Genomic DNA, 21,101 nt, shown 5'->3' with positions numbered 1-21,101 from the left:
ACAGACTGCTCCTTCTGCTTGAAGGATGATCATGTGGGATTTACAGTTTAATTGTAAGGACTTGCGGCACATCCAGCGGATAAGTGACAGAGGCGAAAGTCTTGCTGGCAGCTTGGGAGAAGTGCTGTAATGAGGCAAAACTCCCAACCTGATCTAATTTAGAGCCAAGCGGTGCTTCAGGAATGTGCAATAATTAATCTTTTTATTTATCCACTGTGAACAAAGGAAATTAAGGGCGAGAGGAATAAGATTAAAATGGGCAGACGTGTATTTCCTCTTAAGGACCCTTGTAGTTGCGTTCCTGACAGCTAAGGTTCAGAAAGACAGGACCAGATGCGAAGGAGGAGAAATCTTTACTTCTCTTTTGCAGAGCCGGGCAAGATGATCCTCAGTCTAATTGCAAAGTAAATGTCCTCTGAGCTGAATAAATGTCTGATGCACACATACTTCAGGGGACAATGGAAACAGCCTCAGATTGACTGGAGGCCTTGTAGTTACCTTCCTATGGGGGAAATGCTGTTTTTATCACTGGCACAGACTAAGACTCATTTGCCTTGGACATAACAAGACTCCTACTCCAAAGCAGGAAGAATGTGTTGTGGCTCAATCGGTCTCACACCATACACATCTGACCTGGAAATGTTTGCTATGTACCTCCTCCAACCTTTTGCTACCTGTAAGCACCTATCTCATCTTGTCCAGCATGATCACCCCACTTGTGTTGTTTTATGATAGCATTCATGGGTAGGCACGTTCTGATAGGTCAGATACATTGGTGATTGACCAGAGCTGCCTCTTCTCAGCCCACCAATTACAGCTGTGTAAGGAGTTGGGCTACCTCTGAAAACCTGGGAAGATGACAGGCAGGTGGGGTCTTCAGGAGACTTAGGAGCTGGAAGAGAACAGAACATCTAGAACATGCATCCCCAACCTTCGGCCCTCCAGATGTTTTGAACTACAGTTCCCATCATCCCTGACCACTGGTCCTGTAAGCTAGGGATCATGGGAGTTGTAGGCCAAAACATCTGGAGGGCCGCAGGTTGGGGGTGCCTGATCTAGAACAATGAAACTGTTGTAGGAAAGGGGGTTTCTCATGTGATTCTCTCCACCCACTCCCAGCAGAAGTCTGGGAAAGGGACAAAGGTAGAGGTGGATACAGGACTCTTTAATTGCATTTCCCTTTTTGTTCTTAGGGTGAGCAGAACACCATCCCCATGGCAGAGGAGCCTTTCCTGCCAGAATAACTGTGGACAATTAAATTATCTGCTGCTCCAAAAGGCACATCTGCATGACCTTGTCCAAGCCCTTGCTAAAGCACCAGGAATAGTTGCAGATATGCAGCCTCGAGAGCTGATGACATCTATGTAGCAGCAATACTTACAGAAAATGCTTTTTCTCACACCAGCTCCCCCCCAGCTGTTTCTTATTCCCATCAGCTTTTGCAAGGAAGTGTCCAGTTTTTTTCATATGCATTTACTAGAAGTGCTCAGTGATGGTGATTCCCCTAACAATTACCATGACTTTCTTCCGCGCATGCCCTGTCTGGATCTGGTTTCATCCCCAAATGCTTTTTTGTGGATTTATGTTATGTTTGTTCCCTGTTCCCTTCATCTTGACAACGTATTGGTAAATTCCCTATTACACAACAATTAAAACCATTTTGATGAATTTGAGGCACCAGCAATGTATTCTACGCAGCATCAAATTTAAAAATTATAGGGGAAAACTGAGCATATACAGGGTATAGGTCAGTCATGAATAAAGCCTTTGTCTCACAGAATAGGTCTAATTGTCATTTCAAATGACAGTAGCAAACGTTGCCCTCCCTTTCTATGGCAGCATGTTCTGTGGTGTGTGCAGAGCTCTCTTTAAGCAGCCACTGAAATATAATATTAATAGCAGAGGGCACTGTGTGATAATTACTGATATAATTATTATATATTGGGAAACAAACAACTGCATTTAAGTCCTATATATCTTGGGGAACCCCCCCCCCCATTTTGGTAATAATTAACACTATATGTTATTAAATTATGGTTGACAGATTTGCTTATAGTGTGTAGAGCAACTGACTTTGCACCTTCTCAGATGAACTCAAAGAGTAATTGGTGGGCCAGACATCCATCTTCCCACTCCACCACTGAGTTCAGTTTCAAGAGGCCTAAAGGACAAATGTTCACATGTTCAGGAAAGCAATGATCTTCTGAAACCATTGGCCTTTTGGAACTTAATTGCTACTTCTGAGCCTAAAAATTATACACTGGAATCTTTAGAAAGGTGTAAATTACAGACTTGCTCCATCTCTTCTTCTTCTTCTTCTTCTTCTTCTTCTTCTTCTTCTTCTTCTTCTCCTCCTCCTCCTCCTCCTCCTCCTCCACCACCACCTCCTTCTTCTCCTTCTCCTTCTTCCTTCTCCTCCTCTTACAACAACATTGCCAGAGCTTTCTCAAAATCCTGAGATGTGTGCTGCTAACCACCCTTCATCTTGTCCCATTCCCAAGAACTCTCACTGTTTCTCTCTCTACAATAGTCCTCCTCTTGATTAGTCCTCCTCTGTTCCCATCAGCTTCTTAATAACAGTTCTCCTGCTGCAGCTTTTCCTTCCATGCCTATCCTCCCATCGACACATTGTCAATGTTAGATTTAAGCAATACAGAAGCAGTGACTAGCCAGGGGTAGAGAGAGGATGAGATGCGGGGGGTGGAATCCTGACAGAATATGGCAGGTCATGAACAGAACTTAGTGTGTCTGGTAATAGGATGGATAGCCCCAAATCTTCAGTATGCTGGATTTTCATGCCATGATGCCTGCCCAAATATGTATGAAATATGTATGAAAAGTATAAGGCTGAAAATATATGCTGCACTTTTATAACACATCCTAATTGAAATTAATGAACACACAAAATTAATGAACACCTTCACCCAATACCTGGAAGTAAACCCCATTGATTGAATGGGACTTACTTCCGAACTGATCAATAGTGTATATAGATGGTTCAGTTCTTCCTGAAGCTCCTAGAAACAATATATGATTGTGATGATGATAATGTTAATGACAACAGATGACATGGTAACATATTCCTAGTAAATAAAACAGAGTAGTCTGAGCAGATGCATAGGATTAATGTTGCATTCTTAAAAATAAGATAAAAAAGTGTTCATTCATGAGTCGGATCTTAGATGATCCCCTTTGCTGCATACAAAGCAATATTTCATCTGAATGGGTCTTCCTTGTAATTTTATTGTGATCCATCTCTTGAACTGAAACTGGGCTCCAGAATATTTGTTTTATAAGAATGTGATTGTTCATTCAGATGAAACATCTGTATGACTCTGCTCCCATGGAAATAGGTCCAGAAACCATAGTGAAGTGTTATATCAGAAGTGGCACACATAATTTTGTTCTCGTTATTTGTTGCAAATGGCAACTGAAATGTTTTAGATTAAATCCTTGGACAAAGCTTGTTATACTCTGACACACAGCTACATTTGTTAAATTTAGAGCATGGATTCCTCTCAGGGTATGTAAGCTGTCCTCTGGGAATGCTCCTCAATACAAGCTTGCGCTCTCTATTTTTGGAAATAATTAAACTATAGTGTAAGGAGTTATTAGACTAAATGGCGATGTAAGCCCCAAAAGCAAAATAGTTGACATTCCAATATTATGCTCTTGGTACAGTGTCACACATTATTTCTTTCAGCTCCATTAAAAATGAAATTAGATTCAATGGAAATCTGAAAGGTAGCCCTTTGTGATGTATTAAGCAAAGGTATTTGGGTAGATTAGGAAATAAGTACTGTTTACAATTGGCTGTTTAAAAGTGTAAATCCTTACTGGCACATTGATTTTCAAAGTAAAACTGTTCAGTACTTAAAGCATAGCTCAAGCTTATCATCAGAATCAACAGTTATAAAACTGAATTTTGAATCTAATGGCGTATATAATATGAAATCAGGTTTGTTGCCGACCTTAATAGAGAACAAATGAAATACAAAAAACATAGGAAAAGAAGCTACTGCTCTGACGTTAGCTACTGGGAAACTAAGTTTGCTGCTGATTGTATATCTTTCTTTAAATAAATGCTTTGCGCAACTCCCTATCCGTTGCAGCTCCTTCTCAAGGTGTTGTAAAAACCGAGAAACTGAACAACCCTAAAGCATATTTATACAGATTAAATGGTTTCTAATACTCCAAAGAGCACTTAATCTGCATGAATGTTCTTCATGTAGCTACGTGCCTCTAAAACTTGAATAAGAAGCCACAGCACTTTTGAAAGTATGCAGTATATTTTTACTTTAGCAAATCAACCAAGGGGGGGGGCGGACCAAAGAAATATTAATTGGCTTGCCAAACAGTTCAAGATCCAGCTATTCAGAGGAACACCACCTTTGCCCTTTGCTCTCCATCTACCCTTGATGGACAAAGCTTTTAGGAAGCTTCAGTTCTCCCATCTTTACCTGCCAAGTCTTTAGAGAAGCTAAGCTTGGAGACGTTTCTAGGAAGTGGTTCATAAATGAAATAAAGAATGCCACAGCAGCCACTGCCTCCTTGGGGATCTTGGGTTGGTCTGAGAATTAATGGTATGTTTTAGAAGAAAATGGATGATCTGGAATGGGCTGAGCAGCAGCAGCAGCCTGCAATGCAGACTGACAACAGAATTCTGCAGAAACCAGATAATTTTGAATACTTGGGCACAAAGAGTGATATTCCACATTAGTCATGATCAGAAGTCCGACCCATTGAAATAAGGGATCACCCACACTTCTGCTTGTCCCATACCAAGAAAGCTTGCATCTGAGCAGTTTTCTGCTTGTCCTGTGATTTCTATGTATGGGTCCAAGTGGCTTTGCTCTTGTCCTGCCGCTTTCCCCTGAAAAACCCACTCTTCTGTGATAAATCAGAACAAACAGCAATTCACAGAAAACCCAATTGCCATTTTCTCTGATTCAGTGCTAAACTGCAGGTTTTCTTGGGTGGGGCAAAGCAGCTGGGTCAAACAGAAGTGTGGCTGGGCCCTAAATGGACTTGAGTTGCTTTTATGTAAAAGCCAAGACAGATGTGATGTGGAAGATCAGTCACTCAATCTAATGTAAGAAAAAGGCTAGGGAAGGGGGTGTTTAATCCTTCACCAATGTCATGTCTCCAACTAAAATTGCCACCCACCTTGAAGCTATTATTAGCCTTGCTGGGGGGCAGGGGAGATAGGTACCATATCATTTCTGATTTTTGTTTTTTACTCATGGGGCCAAATGGCAGCTTTTGAGAGAACAATAGTAATGGGAGGGGCATAAAGACTTAAACACACTCTTTCCTAGCATCACTCTCCAGAGCCAACTGGATTTCCTTCCCCACTGATGCTTTTAATATCGGAAGGTCCCATCACATATCTTCTATGTCACATGTCCAATGTACAACATAGTTACCAATGGGAACAAAAATATATTCCAGGAGCATCACCCTCAGTATTCCCACCTTTCCCTCCAAGTAGCTCAAAGTGGTCACATGGTTCTCCCTCTACCCATTTTATCCTCATAACAGCCCCATGAAGTGGGTTAGGATGAGAGAGTGACTGGTCAAAGTTCACCCAGTGAGGTCATGGCTGAATGGGGACTAGAACTCCAGCCTGACAGGTCTTAGCCTAACATTCTGACTGCTACACCACTCCGTTTCATCGCCGGGTCTACATGGAGCACATCTGCTTCTGCGTTACCTCCCAGCAACCCATCTTTATTGATTGTCAGTGTAGCTTACACAGAGAAATAAGATATGATAGCTGGTTACCTCTTATCAGCCAACTGTGGACATAGTAAATTAGACATGCCATTTAAGTACCATGTATTTTTTCTTCTTCCAACATTCAAAAGCAGTATTGGCAGAATGCAAAGGTGAACAGAAGAATAGGGAAGAGGCTGTACAGACTTTCCTCCTATAGTTGTTTCTCCCCTCAAAAGTGTCCTCCAAGATGCTGTAGTTGGCCTGAGGCGAAAAACAGAACACCAAAGCAGATTTCAGATGATTTTGGACAGGGAAATGACCAGAGGGAGAAAGCACCTGTCTCCATCACCATTCTTCCATGCAAACTCACAGCCACCCAACACTGATATTGGAAGAAAGACATACCCAAATTACAGGACAATTCTGGTTTTTCCCTGAGTTTATATGCTAACTGTGCATTCAATATTATTAGTCCAATATTAGTATTATTAGTATCAATGTTACTCATCCTTTACCCTAATGTCCCAGGGCAGATTACAACAATAAAACAGTTTAAAACAATTCTCAATCACAAGAATAAGATTGGTCCTAAAAATGTACCCAACAAGTGTTAAAAGCCAGGGTAAAGAGGTTGCTCTTCAGAATTCAGTGGAAGCTGTATAAAGGGTGGTCCAGTTTGTTCACAAGCTTATTTAGCTCAGCCAAAAGACTAGAAAGAGGGGTTCGTCTTACAATGCTTTTACTGGTGTCTGAATGAATGGGTCTCATGAATCAATAATTTAACAGAGCTGGGGCAGGCGGCGGCGGTGCCAGAGAATGGAAGGTACAGCAAACATTTCACCACTTCTTTGCTGCTAACAGTCTGCAAAGCCATGGAGGAAATAAAGCGGGGGAGAATAAAGTGCATAATACCAGTGTTTAAGAGTGAGATTGGATGTATGCAAACTCTCTATAGGTGATTCGTGTTGCTATGGCAGAAGCACTTGAAAGCCTAATGAAATACGGCAGAATCCATTCTGCAGATCTGCATGCAAAATTCAAAATCAGCTAAAATACAAACAAAGCTCACAGTAGCTCTGCTGTGCCTCTGCAAGCTTAAGGGTGTGTGGAAACTTGATGTACGGAACAAGTGGCAAATATTGAATACAAAGTACTTTTCCAGTAGTTGGATCCCAGAGCTGAATAAATCTCTCCAGTAAGCAGTGCCCAAGGCTTAAACAGCATCTGAAATGAAAAAGATACATCTGTCAACTGGTATGTAGAACAGGAGGTAAACGACTTGCCTAAATGAGTGTAAACACGAGCAGTCCAATGCAGAGGAAGCTAAAAATTAGGTAAAGAGAAATTCTGAAGACACCAGAAGAGATGAAAGTTAACAACGATCTGAAGAAGACACTTGTCCCCATTTTTGTTTCTTACTTTATATTGTTTCATTTTTAATAGTTCATTTAGTAGGCAAAAGTGGAAATACAGTGCACTCCTTTCGTAAAGGTAAAGGACCCCTGGACCGCTAAGTTCAGTCAAAGGCGACTATGGGGTTGCAATGCTCATCTTGCTTCAGGCCAAGGGAGCTGGCGTTTGTCCACAGTACTAGCCACTGGGAGGAAACAAGATTCTTCTTCTTCATAATAATAATAATAATAATAATAATAATAATAATAATAATTTGTTTATACCCCGCCCATCTGGCTGGGTTTCCCCAGCCACTCTGGGTGGCTTCCAACAAAATATTAAAATACAGTGGTCTGTTAAACATCAAAAGATGTTTTGCATTGATAATCATGCCTAGCACATTGTACCTTTGCAGCTTAATTCAGTGCAGTTAGCCAGTGATCTATGTTTTTAGTTATATGAGGGTTTTATTGTATACATAATTATTGTAAGCTTACTTTTTTTAAAAAAAGAGAAATTACAGTATACAGTGGCACCTTGGGTTAAATACTTAATTTGTTCCGGAGGTCCATTCTTAACCTGAAACTGTTCTTAACCTGAAGCACCACTTTAGCTAATGGGGCCTCCTGCTGCTGCTGTGCCGCCGCTGCACGATTTCTGTTCTCATCCTGAAGCAAAGATAGCGGAGTCTGTAACCTGAAGCGTATGTAATCTGAAACGTATGTAACCCGAGGTACCACTGTACAAGTATTTTATACATTTCCTCATGAAATATATTCTGCATATGCTAGGCTTAAGAATGCACAGATAATACAATGATACACAAACAAAATAAGAAAAGTTGTTAGAAGCAATTTATATAACTTCAATAAATTCAGTTGGGAGATACTGACTAACATTAGTGAGGCGGCAATTACAAAAAGTGAGGGTGGGACAAAAAGAGTGAGGAAGATATGAACTCCTAATTGAGTTGATGTGCACTGGAAATTTGATAATAGTTTCCCATTTCAATAGCCAAACAAACAAACAAACAAACCACCACTACCACCCAACCCCAATATGATAGAATGCTCTTTGAGTGCTACTGCTTGCCTGGAGTCTTTAGTATAACCAATATGGGTGGGGGGTTGTTTTGTGAGTGCTTTGGGGACCAATTAAACCCATAGCTTCTCAGACTCACATCCAGAGTGTGTCTGCTGACCACGTATTACTTTTAGCTTGCAGGCTACAATGTGTTTTTCACCATACTTGGCTGCAGTTTCAAACATTTCTTCTGCTTTACCTTCTGGTGACAATTTGGGCATGTGCCAAATTGTCTCTAACAGGTGGTATACGTGCCTAAAGAAATAATATAGTAATAGGTAATAGATATAACTGGAATGGTTATACCGAAAGAATACATAAATCTGTTTACATACGCAACAACAGCTACACAGACATTGATAGCTTAACACTGGAAAGAAGAACAAGTCCCAACTAAAGAAGATTGGCAACTTAAATTAATGGAATATGCTGAAATGGCTAAATTAACTGGAAGACTAAGAAATCAAGAAGACAACAAATATATATTAAAAAATGGAAAATGTTTATTGCATGTATACAAAAGCATTGTAAAGAAGTTAATACAATAGCAGGTTTTTTTAAAAAAACTTGCAATATTAAGGACAATGTTCAAAATAGGAAATAATTAAGGATAAGGAAATTATAGACATGTACAATACAAGATGGGACACGGGTGGCGCTGTGGTCTAAACCACAGAGTCTCTGGCTTGCCGGTCAGAAGGTTGGTGGTTCGAATCCCTGCGACGGGGTGAGCTCCCATTGCTCGGTCCCTGCTCCTGCCAACCTAGCAGTTCAAAAGCATGTCAAAGTGCAAGTAGATAAATAGTACTGCTCCAGGGGGAAGGTAAACAGCGTTTCTGGCTCCTCTGGTTCGCCAGAAGCGGCTTAGTCATGCTGGCCACATGACCCAGAAGCTGTCTGCGGACAAAATGCTGGCTCCCTCAGCCAGTAAAGCGAGATGAGCACCGCAACCCCAGAGTCATCCGCGACTGGACTTAACTATCAGGGGTCCCATTACCTTTACCTTTACAATACAAGATAAGATAAAAGAACCAGGGGAGGGAATGGAGGGAAGTTAAGGGATCTGAGTAATTCCAAAATATGGATTTAATAAGGTGTGAAAATGTTTTATTTTCTATTTTTTTAATTGTATTTGTTTGCTATGGTGCATATGATGAAAATGTTTAAATGTGAAAATTAATTTAAAAAATTAATAAAGAAATAAAAATAAAGAAATAATACAGTGGACCTTTTGTCACTCCGTAGGCTGCCTGCTGTAAATGCAAACCTCAAAATACAACTGTCATTGCCTGCGCTCTTAACTGCTGCGGCTGCATGCAGCACTATGGTTAACAACCTGTCTCTCAATTCATGGACACTGACCACCTTACCAGTTTCTTGTTGAGCCTCATGTCATCGTTCTTACTATTCTTTTGCTGTCAGTTATTGGCATTCAACATCAGCAATCTGTGTTTTCTGAGCCTGTGGTGCATGAAAATGAATCAATCGGCATTTGACTGTATTCTTTTTGTATCATAGTCACTTGTTATACTACCCTATTGAAGGTGTTCTGCTCCAGATCCTCTCCATGTGCCCTGATCTCTTGTTTGTGTTTGGTTTTTGTATGAGCCGCTACAAAAGTATCACAGTTTCCACCCTGTCAGTTTGAACTCAGAAAAGGAATATTAGATTAACTGTCGAGATGTTGCAAGGGATAGAGCAGTGCAGTCGTAGTGTCTGCTACCATTTTTACCACTGCTACCTCCTCTTTCCCCTGTGCAGGTTTGGAGGACAGGGGGTGCAGTGGGTGCGGGTCGTCCCGGGTGTCCTGGGTGAGGGAAGGTGACAAAATGCTGGGTGGCACTCACCGCGGGGCCTGCAGCATCCCAGGGCTATGCGTCTCTCCTGGGAGAGATGCGTGGTTTTGACGCACGCAGGCTCCGAGCTGAGCAAACGGTCCACCCACTGTCTCCCCCCAGTTGTAGGGCGGCTGAGTGGGAGGAGGCAGGCAGACTCCGGAGGCTCCGTGGTGTGCCCCACCCCTAGGGGCAGTGCGTGCTGCCCCAGGTGCCGGAACGGCTTCCTCCGCTGCTGCCCCTGTGCCCACAAGGTGCTCCGGCAGCTCAACAGAACATCATTTCTTACCAATGAGGAGACTGGAATTACAAGTTCCATCACACCAACCAGAAAGTGACACTGTTCATGTCTATTTTTATACCCTGGCCTTGAGATGTATATTTTCAATACTCACTCCAGTTGTGATTTTAATTTGCTATGAAGTTTTTAACATTGTATTTTACATTGCTGAGAGCTACTCTGGGATCTTGTGGCAAAGTTGTTGTTGTTGTTGTTGTTGTTGTTGTTGTTGTTGTTACTATTATTACTATTATTATTTCAGTCTGCATTGTATTTCTGATTGTAAGAGGTACAGGATACACATTTAAGGCCTGAACAACACATACTAAATTATTAAAATAATACGTAATAGATTATTCATAATGGAATTCCAGGAGAAACCTAAATCCGGTTCACAGCTGTCTCCAGCGTTGTGCATGTTTTGGCAGGACGTCGACTCCACAGAGTCATTATACAGCAGCCCATGCTCATGTGAGAAGCAGAGTTGAGCACCAAGGCCCACTGTTGTGTTTTGCTGAAATTTGATGGAGGCATCACAGATTCAGATCTGTACAAAACCACAAAGCTTCATAGGCAATGTTACTGTCCTCTGTCACGGTTCAGTGGAATCAGCAAGGTTTGACTCTGAGTAGACATAACCAGGATTCCCTGGGTAGGTGGAGAAGATAGAATTAAACTAGGTTATGTTGCCTACTCAGGATATAATACATCCCTCAACCTGGTAGTCCTTAGGTTGATATTGAAAAGAAACCTTAATGAGGAATGATTTCTAGTGTACCACTGTCATTTTCTTGTCACGCTGGACTCATTTTCCTAACACAATTGCCTGATTCAGGAAATATGACTTTTCTCAACTTTGAGGAAACAAAAAGTATGTGCCACAAACTCCCTGGGCATATTAAAGCCAGGATTCTTGACAGTTATTTCCCCAAGGTTCTGCCACTTGACCTTCTACTTCCTATAGAGACGAAACCTTATGGGAATCTTCCACTTTGACCCAAAGCTTAATCTTTTCTGCCTGCTCCTCTTGTGCCCTTTCCAGCAGATGCTTATGTGTTATCTGTTGAACAGAGTCGGAAAGGTTGCTAACCAGCTTTCACCTTATCGTCATACCAACAATTCATTGATTCTGAGGTCTCAAAGGAATGTTGAGATCATCTAGTTTGACCTTCCATACACACAGAGCATTCAAGTCTCTCCCAGCTATTACTCTACCAAGTGCACTCACTTGTCGGGTGAATGATTTTCCTTTACAGTGGTATTCAGCCTCTGTCTGCCTCAGTGGAAGGAGCTGGGTGGGAAGGCCATCAGCAACTTTCCAAGTTCAGCTCAACAATTCTGTCATTCATCATTTCCGTACACAAAAGCTGAGGGCACAATTCAGCCCTTGTGTAAGCTTTGTACAAGCTCTTCTACAGCCCAACACTAAATATGTTTACTTAGAAGCAAATCCCATTGAGTTCAGAATGGCTGATTTCCCAGAAAGTATTATCAGGATTGCAGTGAGACTTAACAGTTCTTAACCTGGACTGGTTCCAGTGAGATATTTCAAATTGGTATGCAAGTTGATTATTAAAAGAGAGCAAAGGTTCAGCTCAGTCTCTGTTGACTGCCATCAGCTATAAACTAGTGTCTGATTATGGTAGATGACCCTCTCAAGACGGAATATAAAGTAAGACGTGAAGCAGTTTTGGCCACCGCTTCCTGACAAACTAGTCTTTGAGGAAACCACTGCCCCTTGAGACTGGTACATTAAATAACTCTTCCCTGCACTGTGAATGATATCATCGGTTGCTAGTTTTGTGCACAGTTAAGAGTTGCTACCTTTGCAATGCAGCCCACGTTCTCTTTTAATACTCATGAACGAAAGTGTATTGTTATTCAAACAGTAAAAAGGGGAAAAAATTAAAGACTGTTCCAGCAGTAGCCATTGTGTGAGAGAGCTTTTACAAACTGTTTTCTTAATGTCAATAGCATGCATATATCAAGGACATCTCCCATTAAGAGCTCTACAGGGGTCAGATGCTTACAGCATTAGGTTTCCTAACTTTGGGAAATGCATGCAGGGAAATGGCTATAAATGTGTGTCTTTATTATGTTAGAAAGGCATTGGATGTATGAGATATGTCATTCTTGCAGTTCACATGCCTTGCGCTCATATGTGACCCCTCCAACATCACAAAGATGCATTTGTTTGCATTCGCCTTTTTCCTGGCATCACCCAAGCATGCGTTTTCAAAATGTCAGTAAGGAAGTATAAAATTGGAAGCATTCAGCACTGTAAAGGAATTGAAAACGTTTGTAACTGCAAATGTGGGCCTCCTTTTTGATATCTATAAGCTGTAACTGCATGTAAGAACTCTGGTCCATGTCTTCAGTGTGATTCATTCCTTCATGAGACGATACAGAATTTTGAGCATGAATTGTAACATTTACTCGGTTTCCCCCTCTACAAAAAGAACAGCTAGAAAATAAAACTGGTCAGAAATTATTCTCGCCATTTTGTTACTCCACTGTTTTCTGTAGTTCTGTACAGCCCTGTGGTTGGACAACAAATGGTTCCCAATGTAAATTTGATATTCCCCATTGCATTTCCCCTGTTGCTTGAGATCAGGCATGCCACATGACACCCTTTCCATTTCCGAACTCGATGCATTAACTCAACCTGGCTGGCACAAAATATTCAGACTGTGCTTCTGAAGCCCACTTTTCATAAACGTTATATAGCACCCAAATTGGTTGGCATGAATATTCAGGGAGGCAAATACAAATTGCGAAAGGGGTGGGAACATGACTGGAGCAAACTCATTTAAAAACATGAGCCATGACTTGCATTTTCCCAGTATTCTTCTGGCTATATATAAATAAGTTTTATGTGAGAATTTCTTGCCAGAAATATCTTTCTCGATAGGGTATGCTTTCCAGAATATATATCAAGTCCACGTCTGAAACTATGAAGCAGTGTGTGTGTGTGGGGGGTGTTTACAAGAAAATGAAGCCAGTCATATTCTTGGCATCATTTGACTCTGCTGTGCTATCAAGTTTGGCTTCGAATGCGTTGGAAGTCTTGGTTATAGTTCCTCTTCGGTCAGAGTTATACAGATGGGAGGAAAGGGAGAAGCCCATGAACAGGTGGTGGCTGTAACAGAACCAGCAGGTGGTCCTTGAACAAGCAGCTTCATCAAAAGTATCGGACACCAGAACCAGAAAGCACAAAACCCAGCATCCTAGAAACATCTTGCAATCTTGGATTCTGGCAGCCAGACAAGAAGCCCCCAAGGAACCTGCTGTTGGCTTCCACCAACCCTAAACTGGCCAGAGTTCCACCATCGTTTTCGCTTTGCCAAAGTGGAACTGAAAGACAAATTATCCAAAACCATCCACAAGCTCAGCATGAAACAAAGCTCTTCAGGGAAAGATACTGCTAGACTCGTCACCTCAATCAGGGCTGATTCTCACAACCATTTCAGCCAACAGCAGCCATGAGGAAATGTACTCCCACGTGTCTTTAGCAGGCATCAGCATTTATCATCCACCACCCCTTTCACTGGTTCCAGGTTTTTTGGAGTACCTTGTGGAACCATGCCAAGTCCTCAATATTTGTTCGCATTTGCCCACAAATAAGTCTCATTGAGCTTAATGACTCGTGAAAGTAAAATGTTTTGAATCAGGCTACCTGTGTGAGCAGTAGCTGGCAGTAGCAGGCCAGAGGTGGAATTCAACTAATGGTGGTAGATGCACATGCTGCAATGATCCTGAGAATTTGCCCTCAGCATAGGGGGGTGGAATCCTTGGCCCCTGTCCCTTTTTCATTTGCAGGTATTAATTAAAATATAAGTGGATTTCAGAAAGCCCATTTAAAATACAATGGGGTAAAAAGCACTGCCCCGCCCCGCATCCCCCGCCAAAAAAAACCCCTGCCAGAAACCAAAACAAAGCCGTGACAATTTCCTGCTGTTTCTCAAGGTGGGGGGAGAGAATTCTCTCCCAAGTACTGAGGGTTGTTGCTGCTTCCCTATTGAGTCTCATGAGGAAGTATGGCTGGAAGGAAGCCTGTGGGGTAAATATTGCACTGCTGACCAAACTTTGTGAAGAGCAACATGATGCGATATGACCGGGTATTGGGGCTTTTTCGTTTAGAGAAAACGCGAGAAAGAGGGGACATGAAAGAAGTGTATACAATTACGTATGGTACACAGAGAAAGTAGACTGAGAGACGTTTCTCTCCCTCTTTCATACTAGGACTTGGGGGCATCCAATGGAGCTGAATATTGGAAGATTTAGAGTAGGCAAAAGAAAGTACTTCCTCACACAATGCATAGTCAAATTGTGGAGTTTCCTCCCAGAAGAGGAAGTGGAGGTCACCAACCTGGAAGCCTTGAAAAGAGGAGTAATCAGATTTGTGGAGGATAAGGCTAAGCATGGCTACTAGGCATGGTGGCAATGTTCTCTCTCCACTCTCAGAAGCTGTTTCTAGGAATGACAGCTGGGGAGAGCACTGTTGTGCTCAGGTTTTGCTTGTAAACTTTCCACAGGCATCTGGTTGACCACTGTGAGAACAGGATGCTGGACAAATGGGCATTATGTTCTTACATTCTTATCATTCCCAAAGTGCTCCTTCCAGCTGGGAAGCTGTGCTGAGAGCCTTGCACATGAGTTGTGTGGCGCTTTTGTTTAAAGTTTCGAAACCAAGGTGGTGGTGGGGGGGGGAATCCCTTGGCCACTTTGGATGGTTAAGAGTAGTGAGGGCAATTCTCCCTTCCCAAATACAGTATGGGGAAAATATATTGCAGGAAGAGTTTCTTTTACTCTCACACACTGAAGAAATGGCTGAAAAATAAAAAATAAAAAAAATCTGTAGCACATTTTTAATTTAAAAGTGTCAAGGGGAGTGTTTGCATGGTTATAAAAGAAAAGGAAATAAGTGCTATCTTATTTGTTTATGATAAGCTAGGGAAAGGTTATGCATGCAATGCCAGCATTTAGACTTAGGGCCAAATGATACATGATATTATATGCCACAAATTCTAAAAGAATGCACCTGTGTGTGGTGGCAGTGAGACAAGTGTGGCAGGTGTGGACTTTCGCTTCATAGCCAAAGAGTGTAGTGGCTTGAATCCTGGGCCTAGGTGTTCAAGCGACTATAGTACTTCAGAGGCGGATTTAGGGGAGAAAGCACAACTGGTTTGGTTGCACTGGCATGGAGCCTCGGGGGTGCCACAACTATGATGTAGAATTGAAAGCAAGAAGTGGGGGTTGGGTGTGCCAAAATCTGGCATCCCACAAGGAGCTGCTGAAATGTGAGACCCCAAGGTCCACCACTGAGCACTTTAGGGTTGCCATACATCCCGAATTTCCTGGACATATCCAGAATACTGCAGTCGGAAGCAATGTCCGGGCGGAAATCTCTGTAATGTCCAAGAAAATCTGAACGTATAGCAACCCATGTTGGAAGTGTAGATTTTGGATCAACAACTTTTCTGACTTGAATTTCACTGTTTGAAATATGGCATCCCTAACTTCGTGCCCCACTTATTTCTGTTTGCAGTTTGAAAGGGAGATGCCTTCCCCACCAACTCTTCCATCTCATACCTTCCCAAGCACCCACCTCACTGATATGTCCTGGTCAGCATGAGGAGGACACAGTTACCACAGTACTTCTTCATTCTACTCAGTCCATGTCAAGGGTGGGGAACCTGTGACCCTCTAGGCATTGTTGGACTCCACTCTCATGAACCCCACCCAGCTTAATGGCCAGGGGGGTGGGAAATGTAGTCCAGCAAATACTGAGAGGGTCACAGGTTAAGGATGACGTTAATTTTCTTAGGGGAAAATATCAGATACTTAAAGAGAGAGAGAAAAAAGCTCTTGACAATTAGCACGTTTCTTGCTAAATAACAGCAGCATTGAAATGTTATTTCAAATTGGGATCAGGTGACATTTTTTAATAGTCCCTTCAGTCTGTAATTCAGAATGCATCTCCTCCCAAGTATTGATGTGTCACGAGCCGAGTTATTGATTTCCCTTAACAATTTATTTCAGCCATCTGGTGTCTTTCATACAGGTCTGCTCTTGTAGATTCATAAGACAAGCTGAATTAATGAGACATTCTATTAAAAATAATAATAACATAACAACAATGTGTATCATATATGTTTATATTAAATAAAAACTGATAAGCTTTCCCCAGAAAATATCCATTGCAAACTTTACCTTGCCTAAACCGGCATTCCCCAATCTGGTGCCCTCTAAATGCTCCCAAGAGTCCCAGCCACCATAGACAAAAGTCAGCCATGATGGGAGCTGGAGTTCAGCAGCATGTGGAGGACCACAGGTAAGGGAAGGCTGGTCTAACTGAATGCCCTCACTTCTCAGTGATTCAATTCAGACATCCAATAAAACAAGAATTCATATCAAAGTTTTGAATCATACCAAAGTTCTGTCTCTTCCAGCATTCTCTCCCACAGTGGTGAGGCAGATGGCCTTGGAAGTTGACTTCACAAAGGAGCAAGGGAAAAGGATGCTCACAGCAACTGTTATGGCGGAAGGTAGGGAGGTCAATAGCAGATGCAGCAAGAGTGGAGCCAACTAATTCTGGATTAGTTCTCATCTTCCTCCCTGTTTAGTTCCATAAAGGCAACACTGAGGAAGAGGAGGAGCCTGACAGCCAGAGCCAGGTTCATACAGTGTTTTGTGTGGTCGTTGTTTTGTTTTGTTTTGTTGCTGCATCACACTTAACTGGTACTAAGTTTGTGGTCTACTGAGACCCTTAGATTCTCTTAACACGTACTACTGGCAAGCCAGGCATTCTCTATCTTATACTTGTGTTGCTGTTTTTTCCTGTGTACAGTAAGTGAAGAACCTTACATTTGTCCCTATTGAAATTCATTTTGTTAGTTTGGGCCAGTTCTCCAACATGTTAAGGTCATGATTCTGTCTTCTGCGGCACTAACTACCCCTCTCAGTTTGGTGCCTTCTGCAAATTTGATGAACATCTCCTCAATTCCTTCACCCAAGTCATTTATAAAGACACTGAACAACAATGGGTCCACAACAGAACCCTGCAGCACCCCACTTGTCACTTTTTTCAGGTTGATGAGGAACCATTAGTGAGTACTCTTGGGTTTGGTCCATCAACCAGCTACAAATCCACCTAACAGTTACGTCATCCAGCCCACATCTTACCTGCTCCTCTGAAATACTATTATGGGGGACTTTGTCAAAGTCTTGTTGAAATCATGATACACTATATCCACAGCATTCCCCTGATCCACCAAGCTTGTAACCAACCATTTAATTATCTGTTCTAGGACCTTTCCGGATATTGATGTCAAGATGGGGAAAACATTTGCCTGCCTCCAGTCTGCAGAGACCTCACATGTTCTTCAAGAATTGACCATGGATCGGAAAGCTCAGTAATGAAATGACAAGAGGACAGAAAAATATCCCCCCCCCCGAAGATACTAATAATAAAATCTGGAAATGTGATACTCTGTGGGAGTCTGGTGAACAAACCCCATTACACCTAATGGAAGGCTCACACAATGTTCTTCAGTTGCTCATTTGCAATACATTGTCCTCTACTGCCCAATTTGAAACAGAGGGGAAATCATTCACAGAGCAAACACTTGAGCAGCTTTCATTGTCACTGCTAGTACTGTATATTTAATTCAAGAAATTGGGTCAATGTGCTTTTTTTATTTTACCGCTATTCTGCTAGCCCAACAGGAATGCTGGCAAATTACCAGGCCTGCTGGGTCCCAATCCTGACTTCCCTGCAAATTTACAGCACAAGCACTCAAGTACAAACACGCACACACACAAAATGGAGTGTGCGGATGGCTCAGCTGACACAGCCACAGGCAGGAGAGATAGCTGGTGCTGCTGCCTGTTATCCACACAACTAGCCAGACTGTAGATTTTGTTATTTTATATTTCACACTGCTGGCCAAGTCAATCAGCCGTTGCAATCAGTGCTGATGCTTCAGGGTAAAGGGAATGGAGAGGAGAGGGAGAAACAAAGCTGGAACAGCTGAAGCTCTGCCTGATGCTGTGAATACACGCAGAGCAACAGTATAAGTCAAGCCTGCCAGCAGCAAGATCAACTAATCAATCCCTGGAACCCTCTCTCTCTCTCTCTCTCATTTTATTTTGTGTGAGTACCAGATTGTGGCCACTAAAATTAGTCATTTGCAGAGGGGAATGCACCATGAAATGGATTAGCTCACAAAAGAGACTTGCTGCAGAACACTCCATCATCTTGTTATATGTCGGGTGGGGTGTTGAGGTGGGAATGGGAGAATGAGGCAACAGGCTAGACTGCTGGGCTGGTGGCTCCTCACATACTAAGAGCCCTCTTTCCACATTTGCATTGATATTTGTGGTTACATAAAACCACCATGTCTTACTATGGATGAGAGAGAAGAAATCACATACCTGTTCTGTGGTAGGGAGATAATATGCACAGAGAGGGAGTTAGAAGAAGAAGAAGTGAGACCCAGTTGGCTGCTTCATATTACAATCAAATTAAACCAAATGCCACTTGGCACCCTCAGAGCAATCAGGGAAGATAATAGCATTTTTTAAAATGGAGAAAAACCTCTTTTCTCTTCTAGATGAGTCAGATTCCCCAAAATGGAGTTTTATAACTAAGATGATGTCAGATTTAATGGCATTTAAATGAAGGACAGCAAGAGATCCAAAGGGCTGAAGATTTCACCCAAATACAGGGCAATTGCTCTGGACTGTGCAGCAGATTATGCCAAGGGGGGGTATTGGCATGGGCATTATCAATAAATACCCCAAGAGGGACTTTCAGGGTGGGGAAGGAATCCCATGGCCTGACAGGTCAAGAGGGAGCATATGCCCCAGGCAGCAGGATAGAGGGGCAGCAAAACAACAAACATCCTGCCCTGATGATAATGTAGCATGGGAGAAGGAGGAGAGAGGCATGCCCCAGCATACATGCTGTGGTTCTTTATGTTCTGGCCAGGTTCTGCTTATTAGGAGAGGGCGTGGAAAGGCCCACCTCATTGCCCACACTGGGAAGAGGAAGACAAGAAGCTGCAGCAAGATCTGAACTTGCAGGCTTCCTGCTCTCGGTGGCAACAGCATGGTGTTGGGAAGGGTGATGATGAGAAATTCTTTCCCCCCTTTGGTGGTGTCCTGATGCCACCACCACCATTGAGAGAAGGAAGACTGCCTGGGGTACAAAGGGGAAGAAGACTTTCTCCCTGCCACTGCAATGAGACGGAAGTCTGTGGAGGTTTGGGGCATCTTGCGCATTTGAAAAAGATCAGGCCAGGCAAATGCATATTATGAAGCCAGCATGACTGGCTCTTCTAACATGGAGTGCAGAAATGCCCTTGGAGAAAACTAACAACAGGAAGTGTCTGCCTCTCCCTGCAGCAATTGCTGTGCTTTCCTCGTTGTGTTCTATAGTGCTCGGGATAGACCCCTGAAATCTGCCATCTGGACAACTCAAGGCAGATCCCCTAAATTCACTTAATCTGTGATTTTGCTTAAAACGAAACCAAATGTCTTTCACCAGAGAAGTATTATAATCAGGGTCACAGTGGCAACCATCAAACAAGAGTGATTATGAGATGAGAGCAGGATGCTTGGAAAAGTAAAAAAAGATTGGGTAGGATTGGGGACATATTAACAGATAAAGAGGTGTTACCGAATAAAACCCACGCATAGGATTCCTGACCTATTTATGCCAATTTGATTAAGGAGGTGAGAAGTAACTAGCACAGGAGGAAGAAAATAGCGAACAACTGATTGTCGAGGGGCAGGTGTTGATACTAGTCTGTTTCTCAAGTGGTACATGTTCAGTGGAACATGGAACTATTTTTAAAATGCATTTTTCTCCTAGGAGTCATTTCAAAAGACTGATAGCTATGCCACACCATTTTCTAGAATCACACTGAATAAAGCGTTGGCAACTGGAAGCAACCAAAGTGCTAAAGGAGGCAGGGGTGGGTGCTTTCAGCTCAGCACCTTCTGCATAAGGTCACAAAATCCTGCGATGCCTTCAGCATTGCAGCCAGCCATGAAGGGGAACATTGTGTGACTCACCTGCCAGGGGCCAAGCAAATAGTGAAAACTGAACAAGGATCCACCTCAATCAGTGTTTGTTCTTGCAGCACAACACAGGGGTCACCTGAAAGGTGTCATGAGGTGGCTCTATGCTCACAGAATAAACAGGTGATCTGTGGGGTGAAAATAGATTTTATGGACTGCCAGGCACTCTTGACTCTGTAGCTTGTGCTGCAGCTGTATTTGCATCTCTGAGGCACATCAGGAACAATTCAAATGGTGTCAGCAGTATTTTAAGAACATAAGAAGAGCCCTGCTGGATCAGACCAGACCTGAGCTGATATTTCTCAGACAACGTTTTTCTCATAAAAATTCTGAAATATCCCCTTTCTCTTCCTCTTAGAAAAGGAGAGCCATTCCACAGAATTTTCTCTCCATATTCTCCACCCAAATGTGTGTGTGTGCGTGTGTGTGTGTGTGCACGAGCTGCCAAGGCAATGCCTAGAGCGTGGAGGATGCAAAATGCAGACCAGGCTGCCAACACAGATGCATCCCCACAAAAGAAGAGCTTTAGGAAAAAAGAAAGAGACAGTGCTATTGCTAGTACTAATAGCGATCCCCACCCACAAGACACATTTGCTATATTTCTCATCCAACACTATGGAAAAATTGGTGGGGAATTTTGAGAGGTCTTGTGCACACAGCTCCAGAACAGACCAGGGGCCTATATAACCGAGCATCCTCTTTCCTAA

The 21,101-nt window shown here is 42.6% G+C and overlaps 1 long non-coding RNA gene across 1 annotated transcript in view; it reads left to right on the top strand.

Moving 5' to 3' along the window:
- LOC308594120 overlaps positions 1-17,796 on the top strand; it is a 77,986-nt gene extending 60,190 nt beyond the window's left edge. The window contains exon 2 of the long non-coding RNA XR_014011341.1: positions 17,619-17,796. This is a non-coding gene — a long non-coding RNA (uncharacterized lncRNA). The remainder of the gene's footprint in view (positions 1-17,618) is intronic.
- Positions 17,797-21,101: the final 3,305 nt, after the last annotated feature.

The sequence above is a fragment of the Podarcis bocagei genome, assembly GCF_964188305.1.
Source record: "Podarcis bocagei genome assembly, chromosome: 8".
NCBI classification, from domain to species: domain Eukaryota; kingdom Metazoa; phylum Chordata; class Lepidosauria; order Squamata; family Lacertidae; genus Podarcis; species Podarcis bocagei.
The sequence above is the reverse complement of the archived record's forward strand: the minus strand, read 5'-3'. Positions and strand labels throughout refer to the sequence as shown.